Here is a 23,703-nt window from a genome sequence, read left to right on the forward strand (position 1 = left end):
TTCTACATTCCTGGGGCCAGCACATGGTGTTACCCATAGAGTCATGCAAAGGAGGAGGGGGGGCGACATGGGATTGTATCTGCACATGCATTCTCAGTGCTATTATTTCTTGTGGGTGAAGGCATGCCCTGATTGTGTGTAGGCCACAGGTGTGCAGAGGTCTGAATGAAAGCAAGTCATCTTTCTCAAAGCATGAATGGTGAGCCCTCCTCTCTCCTCAATTTGAAGATATTCTGAATATTCCACTGCCCGTTCCCTCCACCCCCCCACCCCCCAATGCACAAATCTGTTTTCAAGGATTTGCATCTCAGAATTTTGTTAATTTGTCCTGTTGGGAATCTGGATATGTTTCTGTTGCTTTGGACAACCTGAACTAATCTGGCCTTTCGCTGAGATGTTAATAATAGCAACAACAACAACAGCTACTGGAGTACTCAGAAATGGCGGAACTCACAGTTAAAATAAAGAATCAGAAAGATGAAATATATGCGGAAGAATGGAAACCCTTTTCTGTCTATATAAGAATGCAATACAGCCAAATGAAATTTTAAATAGGCTTTGACTTATGAGCAATGGAAAGAAAATAGAAAAGATATAGGATTTAGGTAAATCGACAAGGTTAAGAAGTTGGACAGAGAGCAGGGAGGAGAATTAGATCATTGTGGATGTAAGGTTGGGAAGTTGCCAAGATAAATAAATAGATTTTGATGTAAGTTGTATGTTATATGAACTTAATGTAAATGAATGTAAAATAATAAACATATTTTCAGAAACAACAACAATCATTGCTGTCTGGTCCTCCTCTTTCAGAAAGGAACCAAAAGTGTAAAGAAAGTTAAATGGTATTTGGATATGCAAAACAAACCCTTTGCATAGGAATAAGCAGGCTTTTGGAGCTATGCAGAACTCTTCATTCATCAGACCAGGAAGAAAGATTGTGGTGATGGAAAGCAAAGGGGTGCAGCTGATCTGTGACATTACATTGCCCACTAGCTGGACTCTTTGCAGTTGTGTTTTCGCAGGGTTGCTTCCCTCCTCCCCTCCCAACGTCCCCGCAACACGTGGTGGCCTTTGCATATGGAACAATGACTTAAATATAATGACCTCTGCAAAACAAACAGGAAAACCAGGGAGGAAGTGGCACGCAAGTGCGATGCCAAAAAGACCACTGAGGTTAATGCTGAGAGAATGCAAAGTGCTGCGTCAAGAGGTTATAAGGTCAGATGTCAAACACCTTTTGTCCGGCACTTAAAAGGGTGATTAATAGCTATCAGTGGTAAAGTGGAAGTGGGCAATTGAATTATTCGGTGGAGAAGCTTCAAACTCAGCCCTGTGCATATGCAGAAAAAAGAAATTTGTCTAGCGATCCAATCACATCACCCTAAGCTGATGGGGTGAAGAGGCTAATGTCCATGCTTGAACAGGTAAAGGTAAGTAACTTTGCTGCTAGAGAAAGTCTGCGCCCCAATGATTGCCTGGGTGTTTCTTTCATAGAATCGTGGGCTTGCATGGTTGGAAAGGACCCCAACTCCCCTGCAACCAGGAGGTGCAGCTTAATAGTCAATCACATGCTCACATCCCAGGGAGGGATGGGAAAGGCTTCTTACGGCCTCAGATCTTGGAGAACTGCTGCCAGTCAAGGCTATGCTGAACTAGATGGCCTAATGTTGTTGTTGTTGTTTAGTCGTTTAGTCGTGTCCGACTCTTCGTGACCCCATGGAGCACACCAGGCACTGCTGTCTTCCACTGCCTCCCGCAGTTTGGTCAGACTCATGTTTGTAGCTTCGAGAACACTGTCCAACCATCTCGTCCTCTGCCGTCCCCTTCTCCTTGTGCCCTCCATCTTTCCCAACATCAGGGTCTTTTCCAGGGAGTCTTCTCTTCTCATGAGGTGGCCAAAGTATTGGAGCCTCAGCTTCATGATATGTCCTTCCAGTGAGCACTCAGGGCTAATTTCCTTAAGAATGGATGCGTTTGATCTTCTTGCAGTCCATGGGACTCTCAAGAGTCTCCTCCAGCACCATAATTCAAAAGCATCAATTCTTTGGCGATCAGTCTTCTTTATGGTCCAGCTCTCTTTATGAGAGCTGGACCATAAGGATGGCCTAATGGTCTTACTCAATATAAGGAAGCTCCCTATGTTCTTCCTAACCAATTGATGCTTTGTGGGGGGCATGTCAAAGTATATCGTTTGTGAACAAGGCAGATGTGTCCAAGGACTCCTGTCTATGTGCAGTTCTTGAGCCCCTGTGTTCTTGGAGAAGGACCATGCCTCCGTTAGAGGCACAAGATGTACCAGTAATGAACCCCTGGATGAAAATATCTCAGGTAGCTAGACTGGAAAGGCTTTGCACCTCTGGGAGCTGTTGCCAATCTAGGTAGATGGTACTAGGCCAGGTGGCCCAATTATATTACTTTTACACACTCTGTGTATGTGGATGCAGAATACATGCAGGAAGGGGGGGCGAGGTATCCTGCTTTAGAGAGAACAGTCCTTTATCTGTTGGCATTCTCTTATAAAAGAACTGTGTGGTCCAAGTCTAGTTAACGCTAAAGGACCTCATGGATGGAGAGCAGGAGGGACGTCAAAGTAGCCCATCCCCAATTTGCTCCTGGACAGCAGACAGAGGAAGCACACAGGCTATCTGGTCACAGTCTTTCTTAATGTGGTGAGATTATTTAATTCCTCTTGAAACCCAAGGGTTGTATCCTGGTAGTTCGCATGCAAAGTAGACTCACTGAAATCAATTGACTTAGCTGGACACAACCTATTGCAATCATTTCACAGTTTGCATTGAGAAGTACCATTCAGCACTGACAAATATTACTACTCTGTCCTCTTCGCCCCCCAGGGATGCATTAATAGTCAGCCTGTTCTGAAAGCAGAGCTGTGCATGCTCCCACTTGCTGCTGGAGATCCACTTCTCTCTCTCCAAATTGTAAGCTCATGAACAGGGCCGTCTTTACCTGGGGGTGCAAGGGGTGCGGGGCACCTGGGTGCCAAATTCTGGGGGGCGCCAGGCACCCACAGCTGAAGCCACCTAAGCTCCTGTCTATCTACCTGTTATGAAAAAATAAATAATTTTGATCAAGCTAGAAAAACAAAATACATATATACCTAGGTATTACCGAAATGTATACCTACTGTTTCACTAAAGGACTTTTGACTTTGTGAGCTCATTTTCCAAAGACGCACTGCGCCAGCAACACTTGTCATTCACAACGGCGGCGCTTGTCAGACTCAACTAAATTTGGGGGTGCTGGGGCGGATCTTTGCACCCTGGCAGAGCATATGCTAAAGACAGCCCTGCTCATGAATGTGAAGTTCCCGCAGCCCATGATTTGGTGGGGCAAGGTCATGCAAAAAGACCTCGGCTTCTAGGAGATGAAAAATGTAATAAATACTAAACATCATATGGCTGGAAGTTATTGTGTGGCTTAAGGGAGTCCATTTGGGTGGTGGTGGCTTAAACCTGCCTTCTGCACCTGAGAAGAGACAGGCTATGCATTGCCTCAGACTTGCTCCAAGCTGCAGCCTGTTTCCTATAGAAGTTGATGGGCAGCATTAAGAACTCCACCGGCTGCTATTTGCACAGCCCTAACCCTTGGCCTCCAGAGGATTGGAGAATATCAGTCTACATCCCAATCCCAAAGAAGGGCAGTGCCAAAGAATGCTCCAACTACCGCACAATTGCACTCATTTCACACGCTAGCAAGGTTATGCTTAAAATACTACAAGGCAGGCTTAAGCAGTATGTGGACCGAGAACTCCCAGAAGTGCAAGCTGGATTTCGAAGGGACAGAGGAACCAGAGACCAAATTGCAAACATGCGCTGGATTATGGAGAAAGCTAGAGAGTTCCAGAAAAGCATCTACTTCTGCTTCATTGACTATACAAAAGCCTTTGACTGTGTCGATCACAGCAAACTATGGCAAGTTCTTAAAGAAATGGGAGTGCCTGATCACTTCATCTGTCTCCTGAGAAATCTCTATGTGGGACAAGAAGCTACAGTTAGAACTGGATATGGAGCAACTGATTGGTTCAAAATTGGGAAAGGAGTACGGCAAGGCTGTATATTGTCTCCCTGCTTATTTAACTTATATGCAGAATTCATCATGCGAAAGGCTGGGCTGGATGAATCCCAAGCCAGAATTAAGATTGCTGGAAGAAATATCAGCAACCTCAGATATGCAGATGACACAACCTGGATGGCAGAAAGTGAAGAGGAATTAAACAACCTTTTAATGAGGGTGAAAGAGGAGAGCGCAAAATATGGTCTGAAGCTCAACATCAAAAAAACGAAGATCATGGCCGCTGGGCCCATCACCTCCTGGCAAATAGAAGGGGAAGAAATGGAGGCAGTGAGAGATTTTACTTTCTTCGGCTCCATGATCACTGCAGATGGTGACAGCAGTCACGAAATTAAAAGACGCCTGCTCCTTGGGAGAAAGGTGATGGCAAACCTAGACAGCATCGTAAAAAGCAGAGACATCACCTTGCCAACAAAGGTCCGTATAGTTAAAGCCATGGTTTTCCCAGTAGTGATGTATGGATGTGAGAGCTGGACCACAAAGAAGGCTGATCGCCGAAGAATTGATGCTTTTGAATTATGGTGCTGGAGGAGACTCTTGAGAGTCCCATGGACTGCAAGAAGATCAAACACATCCATTCTTAAGGAAATCAGCCCTGAGTGCTCACTGGAAGGACAGATCATGAAGCTGAGGCTCCAATACTTTGGCCACCTCTTGAGAAGAGAAGACTCCCTGGAAAAGACCCTGATGTTGGGAAAGATGGAGGGCACAAGGAGAAGGGGATGACAGAGGACGAGATGGTTGGACAGTCTTCTCGGAGCCACAAACATGAGTCTGACCAAACTGCGGGAGGCAGTGGAAGACAGGAGTGCCTGGCGTGCTCTGGTCCATGGGGTCACGAAGAGTCGGACACGACTAAACGACTAAACAACAACAAACAACACCCTTTGGTTTTCGTAGCCCCACCCTGGCTTTCATTTCCAGTGATACAGCACATGCAAACTGCTTCAGATTAAGCCTTGCTTTGCGAACCACACCAGCTCCCGCCCTGACGTGCCTGCAGAAGTTTTAATCCTGCAAACACTCACGTACAACCTCAACTTGAAGCAGCAACTTAAATCATTCTGACATCAGTCGGCTTTCTGATGTCCTTTACGCTTAGCCAGCGAATAAAGTATCGCCAGCAGTGTGGCTTAAATATTCAGAGCTGGCAAGAATAAAAGCCAGGGCATCAGTTCATCTTTATTCTTTCCCTTTGAATGCAAAAGCTTTACACTTTGGGCACAGAAAGATGAATGTAAGTCTCCAGTTTTGATTTTTTTAAAAATAAAATAAAAAAATAAAAAGTAACAATTAGTAAAAATGCATGTATTGTGTTTTCTAAAAAATATATATATGGAAATGGCAATCCATGAATCAGTTGTCTTTAAAAAGAAAAACACTTTCTTCTTTCTGAACAGTTTTAATTTAGGGTCACTTCTCTGAAGGTGTGAGATTAGTCAAACTGAGATATCGAACTACAGATAGCTCATTCAAACTGCCGTGCAAATTCTTGGTTTTGTGGGGTGGGTTAGCTATTTGGACAAACAGCAGAATACCAGAAATAGATAAGAAAGAGAATTTATTATGAGAATTAGACTCCCTGGTACTGAAATGAAATCAAAGGCGTTATAGCAGGAATATGAATATACTTACATACACAAAACAGAATTGACATTTCCATAAATGAGACCTCTCCTCATAATTCTGTTTCTGAAGAGACAACCACACCATGGCCTCAAACATCTTATTATATACCTTCAAATATGCCCCCAAACAGCATCGTTTGTGATTTCAAACATTTGGGAGTCTCAGTTGGATTATCCATATCTGTGATGGAGCAAGCTTGTTCTCTGCCTCCCTGGAGGGCAGAACTCGAACCCATGGCTTCAAATGGAGATTCTGACTAACATAAGGAAAAACTTCCTGACAGTAAGAGCTGTTTGACAGTGGAAGGGGCTCCCATGAGGAACATAAATTGTTGTCCGGAGTTCAGCCTACACTCGAGTAGGACCCTGGCAGAGACACATGCCCGACTGGCATGTTCCCTCCCTCCTGGTCGCTTGTTCGGGAGCTTCATAAGCTTTCTTCAGCCTGAACATCACAGCGACCGATGCCAACCGACACCGGCACACTTAGAGATCCGCAGTTTTCACAACTTGTGTGACAGAACCCCAGCAACTCAGCATTTTGGCTAATCTACTTTATTTACATATAAACACACACGGAGCACTGCAACATGGCTCCCTTTCTCTCCAGCATCAGACAGCAAAGGGAAAAAGAACAAAGGACAATAGTCCCACCTCACGGAACACAGTAACACAAACATCCTGTCTCCATCACTTCCCACTCTGTGGAGTGCAAACATATACCGTCATGTGATAGACAAAAATTCCATGACTGCAATCATGGAGCAGGAATTCTAACAGGAGCAAGCTTGTTCTCTGCTCCCCTGGAGGGCAGAACTCGAACCCATGGCTTCAAATGGAGATTCCGACTAACATCAGGAAAAACTTCTTGAGAATAAGAGCTGTTTGACAGTGGAACGGGCTCCCACGAGGAACATAAATCTGTTACGTTATTAACCTCCAGGGCTACCTCCAGGTTTGAGGGTGCACCTGGCAAAGGGTGAATGCAGTGTAGAAGCTGCTCCAGGTAGCACCATTTAACATTTCCTAAAATGCCCCAACTTCAGGTCATCAAAGCGAAATCCTGCCATGGGGGATAAGGCAGGTGAGTGGGCCCAACGATGAAGTGCCAACAGCCTTTGGCAGCAACCTGAAGATGGGGGAGTGCTGTAGTTTCATTGCTGAGCAACAATGTGTTCTTGCCTGTAGGAGGAGTCAGTATCCAAAGTCAGGCCCAATTCGGAAGGCTGAAGCCAGCTGCTTCTCATCCATGCCTTCTCCGCTGAGTCCCTGAAGGCTGATCAGCTGCGGGTGGAGTCCGTCCACCTTCTCCTCTTTCAGGCTGCTGTTCAGCAGGCAAAGCTGACTCCGGGCCCATGACACTGGGCACCAATGCCAAGCTGGTTTACCATGGCTGCTGATGTGGAACCTCCATACCCAGTGGCAATATACCTCTAAATACTGGGAACAAGACACTGATTGTCTTCATGCCCTGCTTGCGCACCTCCCAGGGGAACCTAGTAGTAAGCAGGACTTGGTTTGATTCAGCAGAATGCTTGTGTTTTTATGATCTTATTATACGGTTTCCCAAACTGGGGTCTCCAGCTGCTGTTGGGCTTCAACTCCCATCGTCCCTAGCTAGCAGGACGAGTGGTCAGGGATGATGGGAACTGTAGTCCAAAAGCAGTCGGAGACTCAAGTTTGGGAAATCCTGTCTTAGATCAACAATAAATATTCTCGAGTCAGTACCAAATCTGAATACAGTCATACCTCGGGTTGAAGTAGCTTCAGGTTAAGCATTTTCGGGTTACGCTCTGCGGCGACCCGGAAGTAGCGAAACATGTTACTTCCGGGTTTTGCTGCTCAAGCATGCACAGACACTCAAAATGACATCACACGCATGCGCGGAAGTGGCGAAACGCGACCCGCGCATGCGCAGATGTGTGTTACGTTCTACTCAGGATGCAAACGGGGCTCCAGAATGGATCCTGTTCGCACCCAGAGGTACCACTGTACAGTCATAATATAACTGAGGATTAAAGTAAAAAGTGATACATGCTAGGTATGTGTAGATGTCCCACAAGTGTGACTTCCTTTTTTGTGAGGAAGGGCTGCCTGCCGCTGGGGACAGAGCTATAGCAGTAAGAAACTCCAGGGTGGAGCAGTGTGTGTGTGTGTGTGTGTGTTTGAAGGGTGCCCAGATCATATCCTATGTTTTTCCATTGAGCAGAGGAAAATACATTTCTTGGAAATATGTTCTCTCTCTCTCTCTCTCTCTCTCTCTCTCTCTCTCTCTCTCAATAACTCATTCCATAATTGGTTTAAGGGAGAAATGGATTATTCTCAAAATGCATTTAACAGCCCTAGCAATAGGGGCATCATTTAATATTTGCACACTTCTGGAAATGATTAAAGTGTGTCAGCATCTGTCTAGAATCACCTGTGTAATTTGCAGCAAATCAGACCAATTTGAAAATGGATGGGGGCTGGGATTACATACGTGGGGAGGGACTTCTTTCCCTGAAAGCTGTGATTATTCAAAAGGCCTCAATTGTAAAGCTATCAAGAATGGGGTACTTTTGAACCATAATAGAATCACTAACGATGCCCTTTTATATATCAAGCTATATATAGGTTTATATTTAGCTTCTTTTCTTTCTTTCTCTTTTTTTTTTAAATGAGCCTCAGAAAAACAATTTACACAAGAGAAAATGCCGCTTTCCCCTTTTATTCTAAAACGATTAACCCAATTTTATTAATATTCCTTGGATGACCTTCATTTTTGTGTAGATGAATATCTAAACCATCAGGGGAGCAATGTACTAAGTTATATTGAAAGGGGGAACTGAGTTATCAATATCAGGAGACTTATTTAATCTTTTTAAAACTTGCCTAGTATGAAATATTCAAATTGATTTTTTTTATTTCTTCCTTTGTATTTAGACACATTATATATTTCAATCCTCATTCCTCTAGAATTTTCTCCCCACGTAGAGGATTTGCTGATGAAAATTATATGTGTATTCAATAATCCTTCCTAATCATTCCATCTTGAGAAATGTCCAGTTGTGGACGTATTTTGTACACATGCGAAATTACCGTCTCTTCTAAGACCGCAACATTTTATGAATTCTCTCTGGACCTGTCCTCATGAGGAGCTCAATGGAACAACAAAAAAAAGGTCTTCAGGTGAGCTAATTTTCTGCTGGGACTTCCTGTAGGCATCTGCTTAGCTACTGTGGAAAGGGAAGCAGGGTGGCTGATTACTAGGTGGACCTGAGACATGATCCAATAGGGCTCTACTTAAGGTGCTATCTTTAGGTGCCAGGCAAAAACACTCCTCTTTACCCAGGCCTTATTAAGCCATTAAGTAACACTGGTCAACAACAAATTTGTTGTCTGAGTTTTTTCAGCTGATTTAGGACGAATCTGATGCGCTGAATCAAAAAATCACATTGGTTTTGCTCAATCAGGTCAAGTTTTTGAGCTATGGCCACATGTCTTTTTTACATTTTTGTTCACATGTATGCTTGTGTGGAGCATTTTAGAAGACGTTGGTGGGGGTAAAATGCCTTGTCAAATAATTGTTTTGATTGGAAATGATTTTTTTAAAAAATAGATATTTATTAAAGTTTTTAGCAAAATAGAACAGAAAAGTAAAAAACACAAAACAAGAAAATACACAAATCACAAAAAATAAGTAAAAATACAAATGAAAAAGAAAAAAGAAAAAAACAACAATTATTCTTTTGCTGTTTAAAGTTCTTATCCTTGTTTTCCTGACCTCCTCACACCTTCCCTTTTTGTATTCCCATTTACAAAATCAGGTCAGCAAATCCTTACCCTCTTTTATTTATCTTTACTCTTTGTCTTAACGTATCAAAATTCTATGTTTTCACCCATTGTCAATTGTCAATTCACTTGTTTGCATACTCTTTTTAACTTTGTTGCTAACACCACTTATTTTCAATCCAACATCATTTTAACATTCAATTATTTTGTAATGCTTCTGCAGATAGTCTTTAAATTTCTTCCAGTCTTCTTCCACCGACTCTTCTCCCAGATCTCGAATTCTGCCAGTCATTTCCGCTAATTCCATATATTCCATCACCTTCATCTGCCACTCTTCCAAGGTGGGTAGATCTTGTGTCTTCCAATATTTCGCGATGAGTATTCTTGCTGCTGTTGTTGCATACATAAAAAAAGTTCTATCCTTCTTTGGCACCAATTGGCCGACCATGCCCAGGAGAAAGGCCTCTGGTTTTTTCAGGAAGGTGTACTTAAACACCTTTTTCATTTCATTATAGATCATTTCCCAGAAAGCCTTAATCTTTGGGCACGTCCACCAAAGGTGAAAGAATGTACCTTCAATCTCTTTACATTTCCAACATTTATTATCGGGCAAATGATAGATTTTTGCAAGTTTGACTGGGGTCATGTACCACCTGTACATCATTTTCATAATATTCTCTCTTAGGGCATTACATGCCGTGAACTTCATACCGGTGGTCCACAACTGTTCCCAGTCAACAAACATAATATTATGACCAATATCTTGTGCCCATTTAATCATAGCTGATTTAACTGTTTCATCCTGTGTATTCCATTTTAACAGCAAGTTATACATTCTTGAAAGTATCTTAGTTTTGGGTTCTAATAGTTCTCTTTCCAATTTTGATTTTTCCACCTGGAAGCCAATTTTTTTGTCCGAATTGTATGCCTCTCTTATTTGAAAATAATGAAGCCAATCTCGCACTTTATCTTTTAATTTCTCAAAACTCTGCAGTTTCAGTTTGTCTCCTTCTTGTTCCAATATCTCCCAATATTTCGGCCATTTGGCCTCCATATTGAGTCTTTTAAGAGCTTTTGCTTCCATTGGTGACAGCCACCTTGGGGTTTTATTTTCCAGTAAGTCTTTATAACTTATCCAGACATTAATGGAAATGATTATTTTAATGACAAAAAGTATTCAGGTCCGATAGTTCTGGGTGATTATGTCGAAAAGGGATCAGTTTGAAGCCATAAAACCTCGAAATTTTCCATAAATTGGTGCAGCAAAGCATAAAGTTGGGGGATCAAAACTAAGTTAATGGGGCAGCCACCCCACGAAGTATCCTGATCTTCAATCAGCACGTCATCCTGTAGCTCATTGTGATGAAATTCCAGTGCCTATCTTTGGAGAACTTCCTGACATTAGTGACAAAGATACCTCCAGTGTTGAAGGACATGAAGAAGAAGAAGTGGTTCTTGAAGATGATGCTCCACATCCATTTTCCCTAAAGGAGTTGAATGATCTAGTTCACGTCCTCAGCTTGTCAAAGGACTCTGCCAAACTGTTGGCATCCAGATTGAAGGGAAAAAACCTCCTCTCTGACAGTGCTCACATCAGCTTCTTCCGCAACAGGCATCAAGAGTACCTCTGTTTTTTCTCGGAAGAGAAGGACTTGGTGTACTGTGCAGATATTGTGCAGCTTCTGCTCAAGCTTGGAGTGCCACAGTACGAACCCAAAGATTGGAGACTGTTCATTGACAGCAGCAAGCGATCACTGAAATGTGTTCTGCTACACGACGGCAACCAGTTTGCCTCGATACCCCTGACTCACTTGAGTACACTGAAGGAGAACTATGAAGTGGTGAAGTATGTGCTGGAGAAAATTGGTTATGATCAGCATAAGTGGTTTATTTGTGTTGACCTGAAGATGGTGAACTTTTTGTTGGGACAACAGTCTGGCTTCACCAAGTACCCATGTTTTCTGTGCATGTGGGATAGTAGGGACCGTGCTCAGCATTACACGAAGAAGGACTGGCCTGTGTGGGAGGAATTGGTGCCTTGCAAAGAAAGGAACATCATCAACGACCCTCTGGTGGACAGAGACAGAATACTCTTCCCACCGCTGCACATCAAGCTCGGCTTAATCAAGCAGTTCACCAAGGCTCTGGACAAGGATGGTGACTGCTTCATTTACTTGTGCCAGCTTTTCCGGGATTGACCATGGAGAAGTTGAAAGCTGGCATCTTTGACGGTCCTCAGATCCGTCAGCTCATCAGAGATCCAGAGTTCGGAAACTCAATGAATGAAGTGGAACTGGAAGCGTGGAAGGCATTTTTCTGGTAGTGAAGAACTTTCTTGGCAACAATAAGGCCAGAAACTACGCAGAATTTGTCAACAACATGCTGACTGCTTTCAGAAACCTGGGCTGCAACATGAGCGTCAAGATGCACTACCTATTTTCACATATGGACCAGTTTCCTGAGAACCTGGGTTCAATGAGTGACGAGCAGGGGGAGAGATTCCATCAGGACATGAAAGAGATGGAGACCAGGTATCAGGGTTGCTGGGATGCAGTCATGATGGCTGACTACTGTTGGACCCTGAAGAGAGACCTCCCTGCTGCTGAGCATTCCAGGAGTTCCAAGAAACGGAAGTTCAAGCCCTGAGGTTTGAAAAATGGTGAAGCAACATGCAATTTACGTGTACTTACCTTTATCAATGCCCACCATTCAGTTTACAGTAAACCTGACCTGATGGAGAGAAACGGATGCCATTTCCTGATTCAGCAGTGCAAAAATACCCTAAACCAGTTGTAGAAATCTAGACAACATTCAAAAAGTAAAAAATTGTTGCCCAGTGTAATCTATGGCCTGTTAAAGCTGGGGCTGTTATTACGATTATTTCATTATTATGCTGTCTGTTATTAGAAGAAGAAGAAGAGTTTGTATTTGATATCCCGCTTTATCACTACCCGAAGGAGTCTCAAAGCAGCTAACAATCTCCTTTCCCTTCCTTCCCCACAACAAACACTCTGTGAGGTGAGTGAGGCTGAGAGACTTCAGAGAAGTGTGACTAGCCCAAGGTCACCCAGCAGCTGCATGTGGAAGAGCGGGGAATCGAACCCAGTTCACCAGATTACGAATCTACTCCTCTTAACCACTACACTACACTGGCTCTATGCTTTTTATTATGCTTTTATTATTGATGCTCCTTGTTCTGAATGTTACCTATACAGCCCTGTTGGGTTGGGTGCTAAGGCAGTTCTGGCTTGAATTTAAGAGTCAAATTCAGGGCCCGCTCCACAATCAACAAAAAAGCAAACTATTTCAAGATGTGACAAAACAACAGCCTTGCTAGGGATGGGTGCATATGTCAATTATGGTTTCTCATTTTTCCAGTCTTAAATTCAGCTCTCCACATTTCCACGCCACACTTTGCAAATTATTGTTTTTTTAAGCCCTTGTGAAAATCCCTCATCATTTTAGTGCAGATTTCTCCCAACATGTATACCTGTGTATGCAACTTTCCCTGATATGCACATTTTTTGCAACACATTTTACCCTCATTTATGCATTTATTAATTTTTTTGGTACAACGTTTTCACAAATATATGCATGTTACCCTAGTGAAGTGCATTTTCACACTACTTGCCTGGAGAACTGAATTGCTAAGTTCAGAGAAGTGCAAATTTCAAAAGATGGCTGTGCTTTGGTTCATATATTATTCTGGAAAGTGCCGTTCTGGAAAATGTGGTTCGCTGTTAAATGCAAGCTGAATGGAATGTTGCCTCCATACTTAGTCCTCACATGCAGCAAAAGATCACAGGCACAAACCAAGAGTTGGGTACCAGGCAAAATCCCATAGGACAGGCCCCGTGCCTTGAAGCAGAGCAAGCAAACAAAACAGGAAGGACCCTGAACTGTAGGCTTCTTCAGCAAGTTAGATGGACAGTTTCCTTATGCATAGGATTGTTCCCAGCTCTGCTGTGGACTCTCCTCTTCTGCCCCTCTCCAAAGTTTAAATTTGGATCTGCTGCAAGTGGAGCAAGATTTCCAGCTTACGTCTGAAAATCCAGAAAAGGAAGGAACTTTTTATCATATGTGGTGGGAATGTAAAAAAGTGAAAAACGTCTGGGAGATGATATATAATGAAATGAAAAAGATGTTGAAATATACATTTATTAAAAAAACAGAAGCATTTTTACTTGGCATTGTAGGGGATGATATTAATAGACAGGATTGTAAGTTGTTTTTATATGCAATGGTGGCAGCAAGAATATTATTGGCACAAAAATGGAAACAAGAAGAATTACTGACGAAAGAAGAATGGCAAATGAAATTAATGGACTATGTAGAATTAGATAAATCAACAGGAAGGATTCGAAACCTGCGGGATCAGAGATTCCTAGAAGACTGGAGTAAATATTTGAACTATTTGAAAAGCAACTGTAATAAACAGATTACCATAGTAGGATTGCAAGAAGTTCTGTAAGGAGGACTATTTGAAACATTGCAAGAAAGACTATGATGAGAATTATTAGTTAAGGACAATTAAAAGTAATAGAAAAATTAAGAAATGCAGAACAAGTGATAGAGAACGGAAAATCTTCAGAAGTTGTTGACGGAAGTCTAAAATATTGTATAAGATAAGAAGTTATGTTAAATGATTGTTGGAAATTATATGTTTAAAAAAACAATAAAAATTGTGTGTGTGTGTGTGTGTGTGTGTATAAAATCCAGAAATAGTGCCAAGTTTGGGGGGCGAAACACAAAGTTGCTGTGCAAAGTTACTCGAGGCCTAGCTTCAACCCTCTGGAGATACTTTATTACACATCTGATACAGATGCGTAGTGCAATGGCTGGTGAATGGAAAGGGACTCAGGGCTGGCTTTGCCATTAGGCAATGTGAGGTAGGAGGCTCAGGTGGTGGATGTTGATGAGGAGCGGGATGGCTCACCCAGCCATTCTGCTTGAACTCTCCCAGCTACTCCCATCCTCCAGAGCCAGCACATCAATGCTTTCGTCTTGCGGTCATGCCTAGTCATCTTCTCTCTGAGAAAAGATCTGTGACCAAGTGACCAGGCAGAAAGGCCACCTGACAAAGCTGTACCCTCCACATGGCTCTGTTAGCGAGAGGTGATGAGGCATTGGGAGGTCAGATTTGTACACCCCTCATGATTTCCATTCCACCCTACATGTGCAGTGGAAGACCTTTCAAGTCAACTCTCAGCCCAGTTGAGTCCTCCTGTACATGGAAGGGAGAGGAGGCAGGTGACCAAATGTTGGCTCTCAATGGGCTGCTTTGACATGATGGAAATAGATGTATCAGGCCAATGGCCCATTTTGGTTCAGCATCGTGTTCTCACAACAACCAACCAGACGGCTGTGAGAAGCCTGCAAGCTGGATTTGCGCTCAATGGAGCTCTGCAAGCTGTGATTCCTAGCAACTGGTTTTTATAAGCATAATACCTCTGACAGTGGAGGCATGTTTACCTTGCCCTCTGTGAATTTTGGAGCTGTCCAAAGGATACAGAATCAATAAAGTAAAGGGACCCCTGACAATTAGATCCAGTCATGGCCGACTCTGGGGTTGTGGCACTCATCTCGCTTTATTGGCCAAGGGAGCCGGCGTACAGCTTCCGGGTCATGTGGCCAGCATGACTGAGCCGCTTCTGGTGAACCAGAACAGCGCACGGAAACGCCATTTACCTTCCCGCCGGATTGGTACCTATTTATCTACTTGCACTTTGACGTACTTTCAAACTGCTAGGTTGGCAGGAGCAGGGACCGAGTAACGGGAGCTCACCCTGTCGCGGGGATTCAAACCGCCGACCTTCTGATCAGCAAGTCCTAGGCTCTGTGGTTTAACCCACAGCGCCACCCGGTCCACAGAATGGATCCAGATGTAATAAACAAAGGACAGCAGAAGGCGAGAGAGTTAGGAATGGGAGAGGGAGAAGAATGTAGTGATCAAATGCCAATAAAGTGCACAAATGAATTGACTGAGAGATACACCATAATATATGTGATGTGATTTGCGAACGCATCAATGCCTGCTTGCCCCCTGCCCCCTTCTCCCCCTTCTATAATCTGGCAGCCACACGGCATGGAATGACATAACTGAGAAAATCCAGATATTTTGTGCAGGGAGAGAGAGAGAGAGAGAGAGAGAGAGATGATGGTTGGTAGAAAAGGAAGGGGCGAAGGGAGGAATCTTGCAAAAAGTGCTGGTGGTGGAGGGGGGGAGAAAGACCCCTGTGAAATGTGGCAGACATAAAAGAAAGTGAAGGAAAGTTTTTTTTTCTTTTTTAAAATTACCATAGGGGTAGCAGACAGGACACCTGCTAAAGAACCTTCTCCTGCCAGTCACAGCTGGAAGGGAAGAATGAAAGGGATGCAAACAACTCTCCCAGAAGCATGAAATCGGGGTTTTGTGTTCCCCCGCTCCCCCTTCTCTCCCCTTTATGAACAGTTACAGTATGCAAAAGCGAGAGGGAATTGGAACACAGGGCGGCGTGGGGAGGGGGGGGGAGAGAGGAAATTCATCAGGTTCTACATATAAAAAGCGGAGGCTCAGGAAGCGTGCCTCTTTGAAAACAGAACCATGTTTGGGAGCTTCCTGGTGAACCGCAGAAAGCAGTAATTAATGCATAATGAATTACTCCGAATGGAGCCTGAATAGGGGCATAACAATGGGAAGAGGGATTTCTCCCTCTCCCTCTCTCCCCCTTCTCTTTTAGTTTTTAAAATGTTGAAGAAAGGATGCTGTTAAAAGATGGCCACTGGGAAGCGAAATGCATCCGTCTGCACCCCTTTCAAGACTGCGGTGGGGCTTGTTTTGTGTGGGTCTCCAAATGCAATCGAGTTAATTTGCAGCAATTTCATTTCGTGCATGCATTGAAGGTTTTTTTCTTCTTCTCCATTTTTTTATTTTTAACAAGGGGCATTGGGCTCTTTGATGGTGCTTTTGAGCCAATGGTTCGCCTAAAGTTCAGATGATGTTAGCGCCACCCCCTTCTCTCCATCTCCCTCTCCCTCCCTCCCCCATTTATACAACATCAAGAGGATTGCAGAGAATAACTTTGTTGCCCAACATCAAGGATCTACCTTCAGGCTACTAGAAAGGTAGTTCTCAGAAAGTGTCTCTGTCTTCTAATATTTTAGAACCTCCACGGGCTTCAGATAAAACAAGTATTAAATACAAAAAAGCCTGCAAGGATCTTGAAGAAGGTTAAACTCACAGAGCCTCCATGTCAAAAACCTGAAATGTTGTGTGTGCGTGCTTTTTGCAAAGATGGCTGGAGTGTTATCTTAGTGATGAGAGCACTCAGATGAGCTGGGGTGTGTGTGTCATTTTGTTTAAAGGCTGGTGATCTATTTTAAATGGATCATGGAGAATGTGCATTTTAAAAAGAAGGCTCTCTCATGGAAGAGGAATACAGTTTTGCACTCTCCCTTCTTTTCTTTCTTTTTCCCTTTCATTCGTTCCTTTCTTTTTCTTCTGCATCTTTCCACTGTGCAGGGTCCCCCACCCCCATTTTGATGCATGAAACGAAGAACAGCAGCTATTGTGTCTCTTCTTCTTCTTTTAATTCTACAAACACTAGGTAATTTAGGGCTGAGATCACAGCTCATTTTTCAAGCCCAGGTTTAGCACTAAGGTAGTCCCAGGCTTAGCCTTTTTTTAATGTTCAGTTATCAGGGTCTCAGATAGCCACAGCTAATGGCAAAGACCTCTGCACCAGAACTTGGAGAGCTAGCCAGAATAGTCAATACTGGGCACAGCAATGTGGGGTCTGTGCCCATTGCGACTCATGGGGCAGAAAGCAGGGGAATGAACAGTAGGTGGAACCAGAGTCAATGACAGGCAGAGTCAACGCTCCATCTTCCTCCCAGCTGAGTTCAACAAGTGCAACGCTGGCACTAAGGGGGGGGGGGTGGAAAACCACAGCCAGTGCCATTCCCTGGATGGGTTGTAAGTATCAAGGCAGAGCAGGTGAAGGGGGGGGGGGAGCCTCTGTCCCAGAAGGACTCATCAAAATGCCATGAAGGTATGAGGAAGCTCCAGGACTCTTAATCAAACGCCAGGACTCTTAATCAAACTGACCATTGAGCAAAAGTGGGGGTGGGGTGGGGGAGAAGAAGTTGAGCATGGCATTGTCGCCCCCACATCTGTGGTTTGCAACAATCTTCAGATGGAAGGCCGGAGGAGTTTTTGTGTGTGTGAGTGTGTGTTCCACTTACACGCCAAAATGGTTTCTAAGTGGTTTAGAAGTATTAAATCATAGGCTCCTAGTACGTTTCTGAGCACAATTCAAAGTGTTGGTGTTGACCTTTAAAGCCCTAAACGGCCTCGGCCCAGTATACCTGAAGGAGCGTCTCCACCCCCATCGTCCAGCCCAGACACTGAGGTCCAGCTCTGAGGGCCTTCTGATGGTTCCCTCCCTGCAAGAAGTGAAGCTACAGGGAAACAGGCAGAGGGCCTTCTCGGTACTGGCACCCGCCCTGTGGAATGCCCTCCCATCAGATGTCAAAGAGATAAACAACTACCTAACATTCAGAAGACATCTTAAGGCAGCCCTGTTCAGGGAAGTTTTTAATATATGACATATTAGTGTATTTTTGGTCTTTGTGGAAGCCGCCCAGAGTGGCTGGGGAAACCCAGCCAGATGGGTGGGGTACAAATAAATTATTATTATTATTATTATTATTATTATTATTATTATTATATCAGTTATGAAATCCATGCGTAATTAAAACACACAAATCCACCCCCCTACAATTCCATCAAAAACATCCACAATTAACAATTAAAATGGTTTAAAGAGCAGTTAAAACAATTAGATCAGGAAGTTCAAGACCAGGAGAATGCCTGACTAAACAGGTGGGATGCCATTGTTCATGGGACCTATTGTATTTTGGCTGCAGCAAAACTAACCAGGTTTCATTTGCTGATCTGAATAATATCGACAATTGGCCTCAGTGCAAGCTAGACTGCTTGGAGGATGTGTCCCAGGGCTACAGGGACAAAGACTCAAGCACTATTTCCTTTCAGGAAACCCCTAATTCTGGTTACTACCACATTTTATCACACCATTACACTGTCCTTTATGCAAGAAACTCAGGGCAGGATACATGGTTCAGGAATGGATATATGGCCTATAATGGGTACGGTCATCATATACCCTCTGAAGGTCCAGGTTTGCAGCTTGAGGCTGGATTGAGCGTCGTGCTAAGAGCAGCCCTGTTGCATCAGACCCATCTAGTCGAGGATCCTGTTTCCATAGGGGGAAACCAGATGTCCACGGGCAGGACACAAGCAGGACCTGGATATAAAAGCACATTCCCTGCTTGAGATTCCCAGCAACTGGAATTCAGAGGCATGCAGCCTCAGACAATTAGAGTTAGAACAAAATTCTCACTGCTGGCAGTTCACTTTTAAAGCCATCCAAGTTGGCAGCCGTCATGACTTCTTGTGGGATGGAGTGCCATCATTTAGTTTTGCACTGTGTGAAAATGTACCCATATGTTTAGAAAGCTGATGTGAATTTCAACCTGTTTTAGTGTTTTAACTTTTTGTATGTTTTAAACTACTGCTGTATTTTTCCTCTTGATTTTCTGCTTGTTGTTTTACAATCAAGCTGCGCACAAATTCTATGAAACAAACAAACAAACAAACAAACAAACAAACAAACAAACACTTTCTTTGGACCATCCTGAACAGTCAGAAACGTTCTGTACTTTTTCTTTTCTTTTAGCAAAATGGACAGATTAGGTCTGGCTGAAATTTTATTGTGAGCTCCACCCCCCCCCCAATAGCAGTTTAAACTTACCAAGCTGCTAGGCTGTTTTGTCCAGCATCTTTACGGTGTGACAGGTCTCCTCATTACTTTTTGCTGCCAGAGATTTCGCATGGCTGTTCTTCTGGACATAACCTGTGTGTGTTTGTGGGGTGCAGCGAGCTGTCCAGCGCTCCAGTTATCTGAATTTAAAATGCACTCCAGTGTTAGCCATAATGACCCAGAATTTAGGAACACACAAGTGCATCCTGAAAACACTTCATAGGGCAAGGGCTTCTGCTTATCAGATGATATTTCCGCCCTATGATTTTTTTTTTTTGAATTATTAGAAATCAGTGCCCCATTCCACTCCACTGTAATTAATATGTGCACATAATAATAGGCAGATGCCACACACCAAACTGAAGGGGTGTGCTAGTATTTGAAATGCTGCCCATTATTTCTTAGTCTAGTGTCACTTAGGAAATTCCTAGTGTTTTAATGCTGGTGAAACCTATTATTTGTCGGGGGGGGGGTTGTGTCTGGTGGAAAGAGACAGTTTAACTCATCCTTTTGCTGTCTGCAAACTGATCCATTTAAATTTAACCTCAAATGCTTTAAATGTTTCCTGCAAAGAATAGAATAGAATAGAATAGAATAGAATAGAATAGAATAGAATAGAATAGAATAGAATAGACTAAGAATAAGAATAAGAATTAGAAAGAATAGAATAGAATAGAATAGAATAGAATAGAATAGAATAGAATAGAATAGAATAGAATTTATTATTTATACCCCTCCCATCTGGCTGGGTTTCCCCAGCCACTCTGGGCAGCTTCCAACAAAGTATTAAAATACAGTGGTCTTTTAAACATTAAGAGCTTCCCTAAAAAGGGCTGCCTTCAGATGTCTTCTAAAAGTGTTAGCATTCTCAATCCTCAGTCCTGACCAGCTGTTGGTTTTCAGTGGACTGGGGATGTAAACATGCCCCAAACCATGGAAGGCTAGTACCTGTCATATAATTATAGAATCGTAGAGTTGGAAGGGAACCCAAGAGTCATCCAGTCCACCCTATATACCGCCCTATACCCGGAGGTCTCAGGGCGGTTCAATGCAAGAATCTCAACTAAAGCATCCATGACAGACGGCCATTCAACCTCCAAGGTTAAAAACCTCCAAGGAAGGAAAGTCTACCATGTCCCAAGGGAGGCTGTTCCACCGTCAAACAGCTTACTGTCAGGAAGTTCTTCCTGATGTTTGCTCAGAATCTCCTTCCTTGTAACTTGAAGCCATTGGTTCGAGTCCTACCCTCCAGAGCAGGAGAAAACAAGCATGCTCCATCTTCCATGTGTCAAATGAGACCAAGGCTGTTTACAGACTATACCTTTAATTTACATCAAAAACACATTCTCTCAAAGAATTCTGGACACTGAATTCTGGACTGCTGATAGTTACAATTCCCAGGAAACCTATACATATATATATATATATATATATATATAATATTGTCAGGGGTTCAGAAGGAGAGACACAGGAGGGGGAGCAAATGGAGAGTGAGGAGGAGGAGTACGAGGGGGGAGCAGGCAGTGACAGTGGAAAGAGTTATTCCACAAGCCTCTCCAGCGAATCGGAGGACTCACAGAAGGGAGCGCCGATGGCCAGGGCGAGGGGGGTTCCAGGGGGGAAGCCCCAGGAGGAAGGGCCCAGCGGGGAGTCCCTGAGCAGCAGTTGGAAATCAGGACCAGCTTCCCCACCAGAGCGCAGTGGGGAGGGGGAGTCCCAGGAATCGGGACCAGTGCTCTCACCACCAGCGGGAGGAGAGGAGTCAGGTTTGGTCACGCCCACATCAGGAAGCGGGGAAACGGTCAGGAGGAAGGTTACCGGCTGGGCGCGCGCGCCAAGTTCAAATGTACAGGCGAGCGGCACAGCAGGGAGCCCGGGTAGGGAGCCAGGTCCTAAAGCTCGCCGGAAGGAAGGGGAAGACCAAGGGGGGTCAGCGTCAGAGGAGTCCAGGAAGGAGGAGACCCCAGAGGGCAGAAAGACCCAGCGAAGGAAAGAACAGCGTAGGAGGTGGAGCCGGGCGAGGATCTTAAACTGGTGTGGGAGGAGCAGTGAGTCAGAGGGGACTTAGCCGGTCTAGCGTCGAGACGTGGGTCTGCGCGCCCAGAGCCTTGAAATGGAAACTAAACTTCAATAAAGACTTTGTATATTATATCCACCGGGCGTTGGTCCTCTGTGAGCTGGGATCTAGAGGCAGACCTGACAAATATTTATTCAAATTTTGAAAATTACAAAAAGGAACAATAAAAAAGAAAAATAACAAAGACATAAAAAATACAAACAAACAATTAAAAAAACCAGATCAGACCTTTACATAGCTTTCTTTCCTTTACTTATTTCCTTGACCTCCTCACACCTCCCTTTTTTGTATTCTAGTTCAATTAGATGTTTCAGCAAATCCTTTCCAGCTTTGTTTTTATCGTAATAACTTATCTTAATATACTGTAATTCTCGTCTTTCACCAATTAATAAATCAATTTTAACCTAATCCTTTATATCATTTCTGCTAAAACCACATTACTTCATTCCAACAACCTTCTAACATTCCTGAATTTTACAATGTTTCTGTAAATAAACTTTGAATTTTTTCCAATCTTCTTCCACCAACTCTTCACCTTGGTCGAGTCCCAGGAAACCTTAACCAATGGTTGTGCCCCAAATTATTTGCTGGGTGTGTGCTTGAATGTTATAGTGTCTACATAGGCAAAGCTAGGCTCAACAGACCAATGGACCACTCCATTCAAGGTCATGTTACCACTGATTTTCCATCTAAAAGGTGGTAGTGTTCCATTGTTTTACCACTGCTGCTGTGTGACTACCCTCTTTGAGATTAATGAATGAGGAGAGCTGGGGGACGGAGGGCATTTTGTATCACCATCAGTACAGTTTTAACCATTTCCAATCTGCATCCTTGTCAGACTATATGCACAACACCTAACCACTCCACTTCTATCCTCTCCTGGGCTTCAAATGTCCACTGGGAGCCCCAATAACTCAAGTATAAAGTGCAACTTGCAGGAGAACATCAGGGAATGAGTCACATAACCCTATTTTTTTACGGTGTTGACCAATTCCAAATAACCACACGGCAATGCAGAAAAAGACCATGCTACGCTTTTACCAAATGCTCTTGTTCTGTCATCGTGACCTTATGCGGCTATCCTTGCTTGTCACAGCAGGGGACTATTTTTGAATGTCCTAGAGGTTTGGAGCCTAATTCAGCTCTAATGTAATAAGACATGGTTGCAATAAACCCTCCATCAGTTCTGAAGCTTGGGGGAATTGTTGAGTAGCAGTTACTACTTTACATCAGTTACAGGTAGGTAGCTGTGTTGGTCTGCTGTAGTCAAAATAAAAAAAATCCTTCCAGTAGCACCTTAAAGGTAAAGGGACCCTTGACCATTAGGTCCAGTCGTGGCCGACTCTGGGGCCGCGGCGCTCATCTCGCTTTATTGGCCAAGGGAGCCGGCGTACAGCTTCTGGGTCATGTGGCCAGCAGGACTAAGCTGCTTCTGGCGAACCAGAACAGCCCACGGAAATGCCGTTTACCTTCCTGCCGGAGCGGTACCTATTTATCTACTTGCACTTTGACATGCTTTCAAACTGCTAGGTTGGCAGGAGCAGGGACCGAGCAACGGGAACTCACCCTGTCACGGGGATTCGAACTGCTGACCTTGTGATCGGCAAGTCCTAGGCTCTGTGGTTTAACCCACAGCGCCACCCGCATCCCAGTAGCACCTTAGAGACCAACTAGATTTGTAATTGGTATAAGCTTTTGTGTGCATGCACGAAAATCTGAAGAAGTGTGCATGCACACGAAAGCTTATACCAATAACAAACATTATTATTATTATTATTATTATTATTATTATTATTATTATTATTATTATTATTATTATTTTATTTATACCCCGCCCTCCTTGGCCAGAGCCGGGCTCAGGGCGGCTAACACCAATAAAATCACAGTCTCTAAGGAGCTACTGGAAGGAATTTTTTTAATTTGTTTTACCTTACATCACTTAGTCTTTATGGTAAACATGCATGGCAATATGTTCAATGTGACTGCATTTAATGTGTGTGGTTATCTTTAAAAGTAGCACCTCTAAAAAAGCCAAATCTTTCTAACTTCACTATGCTTCACCTTCCCAGCAAGCCTGTTGTTCACCCTAGGAGAGAAGGTGGCATACGTTTTTTTTAATATATATATAAAACAAAAACAGAAACTTGGAAACCATTATTTGTTATTATTGTTAATTTATTATAGTTATTTATATCCTGCATGTCCACACCAATAACTTCCCTCATGTTTCAGTGGAGCTAATTTCCATTATTTAACATGGTAGTTTAAGGCTGCAATTCTTCATCAGACTCAGTGGGGCATGTATAAGACTGGC

Source organism: Podarcis erhardii, assembly GCF_964252035.2.
Source record: "Podarcis erhardii genome assembly, chromosome: 5".
NCBI lineage: Eukaryota > Metazoa > Chordata > Lepidosauria > Squamata > Lacertidae > Podarcis > Podarcis erhardii.